The sequence below is a fragment of the Mastomys coucha genome, unplaced genomic scaffold (assembly GCF_008632895.1).
Source record: "Mastomys coucha isolate ucsf_1 unplaced genomic scaffold, UCSF_Mcou_1 pScaffold9, whole genome shotgun sequence".
NCBI classification, from domain to species: domain Eukaryota; kingdom Metazoa; phylum Chordata; class Mammalia; order Rodentia; family Muridae; genus Mastomys; species Mastomys coucha.
Window position 1 is genome coordinate 61,398,354 of NW_022196915.1, and position 2,430 is coordinate 61,400,783.

Below are 2,430 nucleotides of genomic sequence, written 5' to 3' on the forward strand. Positions count from 1 at the left end.
GTCCTAAATATCTCTAGTTCTTCCGGTGACTAGCCTCCTGCAGCCCTCAGAGGCTTGCTTTCACAGCCTACTTCCCAGTTTTGCGGATCTCTCGCTTGTATGGGCCAAAGTTTGTGATACCATAAACCTGAAGCTGAAAAACCACTTTTGCTATCAAAACAGTACTCCTTTGGAGCTGGAGGGAGACTCAGTTGTTAAGAGTGCTTCCTGTTCTGGAAAAGGACTGGAGTTTGGTTCCCGGTGCCCCCGCACGAGGCAGCCCAACCTTCTGTAACTCCACCTTCTGGCAGTTACAACCTTCTGTAACTCCAGCTCTGGGAAAATCCAACGCTAGCTTCTTCTTCTTCTTCTTTTTTTTTTTTTTGGAGATAGGGTTTCTCTGTGTAGCCCTGGGAAGGGGTTGGGGAACATGGAATGCTTCACAAATTTGCATGTCTTCCTTGTGCAGGGGCTATGCTAATCTTCTCTCTATCGTTCCAATTTTAGTATATGTGCTGCCGAAGTGAGCACCAACGCTAGCTTCTGGACTTCACAGTCCAACCCCACTCTAGACCTCAACACCACCATTACCTACTGCCATACACAGAAAAAAAATATTTATAAAGCACTGCTATAGTTTTTAGCAGTGAAATTTTACTCCGAAGAAGTTATTCAGGACATGACTATCCACAGTGTGACCCAAAAGAAGCATCCGCACCCTTGGGGCTTCTTAGAAAGATGGTAGCTGGGGGTCCACCTTTATCCTTCTGAATCAGTTTCTATGTTTGAATATGGTTCATTCAAGATACACAGGTGCTTCACTCAACTCTCAGGCAGCTTTCAGGTCACTGAGATCACTGGATAGAGCCTGGCTTTGAGAATGCTAAGGCGGGAGAGTGGTTGAGCTTTGGGAAGCCTTGAGGCATTAGCTTCCTGAACTCTAAGCTCATGTGAGCAGGGGGACTTGACTCATGTCTGCTCTCGTCATCCCATCCTCTCAGATACCTCATACAATCCTGCCTGGGTTTCTTTATCCACCCCAACTCTAAAGGGCCTGCATAGTAAATGTCAATATATGTGGCCATTTTCATTCCAACAGGACCAAACAATTATTGAAGTGTCTATTAAACACCAAACACTGCTACACAGCAGGAAGTGAGATAAGTTGGCAGCAGAAAAGAAAAGAGTGGTGGAGGGATTAAATACCTAACAGATCAAACTGTCTAGGAGTGAGGAGGTGATGTGTGGTGGCGGGTGAGGAGAGTAGAGAAGATTTTAACCCTGTGGTTGGCACTGGGAATGTGGTCCACACATGTATGAGGCAAAGAAGGTCAAAGGAGGAGGCAGCTTAGAGAGGGGGACGAAGCTGTGCTGAGTTGGAAAACGCACGTGTGCTACATACACCAGCCTGGAATTCGGGAAAAGGGTTTTGTTTTGTTAAAAGATTTATTTATTTATTTTATGTCTATGAGTACACACTGTAGCTGTACAGTGTGTGAGCCTTCATCTGGTTGTTGGGAATTGACTTTTAGGATCTCTACTCACTCTGGTCAACCCCACTAGCTTCGGCCCAAAGATTTACTTATTATTATAAATAAGTACACTGTGGCTATCTTCAGACAGCACCAGAAGAGGGTGTCAAATATGGGTGGTTGTGACCCACCATGTGGTTGCTGGGATATGAACTCAGGACTTTTGGAAGAGCAGTCAATGCTCTTACCTTCTAAGCCATCTCACCAGCCCAGGAAAAGGGTTTTTAAAAGGACTTGCTTTCCAGTGCTCGGAAAACAGAGCCAGGCAGGTCTTTGGGGTTCATTGGCCAGCCCATCTAGTCATTCAGAGAGCTCCAGTGTCACTGAGAGAGCTTGTCTCAAGAAATAAGGAGAAAGGTGGCCAGGGATCACCAGAAGTTGCCATTTGTGAGCACGCACCTGTACACACACATTCACACACATGAACACTCACACACATGAAAATTTACACACATATATACCACACACTACACACACACACACACACACACACACTGTCCCTGCTCTAGCAGAGTCTGGCCATCCTCTGTCCCTACTCTTACTGGTGCTGGATGGCACTCGTGGTCTGTGGAAGAAACATGAGGAAGAGATGGTGGAATAAGGACTAACACGGTCTCTAAGGCAGCCGCTCCACAACAGTCATCAGATCCATGCAATGACTCCAGTTTTCCTGCATCCCCAAAATACCACTTGGGGATTACATGGGAAAGGAGCCTCTGTTGGTTTATGCTGCTGTGGTAAACACAAAGGGAATTCCAGTCATGAAAGCCATGCTGTGTGTGTTCTTCCAGGAAGAGAGAGTTCCCTCTGCTTTTATCTTTGCTTCCTGTTTCTGCTTGGTTGGTTGTTCTCTTCATTCTTGCAGGCTATCCTCTTGAGACCTAATCGGGCTCTTGTGCAGAAAATCCAGACTGCAGCC

At 46.2% G+C, this 2,430-nt stretch overlaps 1 non-coding gene across 1 annotated transcript; it reads right to left on the bottom strand.

Annotated features, from left to right (window-relative positions):
• Positions 1–403: 403 nt before the first annotated feature.
• On the bottom strand, positions 404–510 carry LOC116085444. The gene has a single exon (XR_004116556.1). It is a non-coding gene; the product is annotated as a U6 spliceosomal RNA (small nuclear RNA).
• Positions 511–2,430: the final 1,920 nt, after the last annotated feature.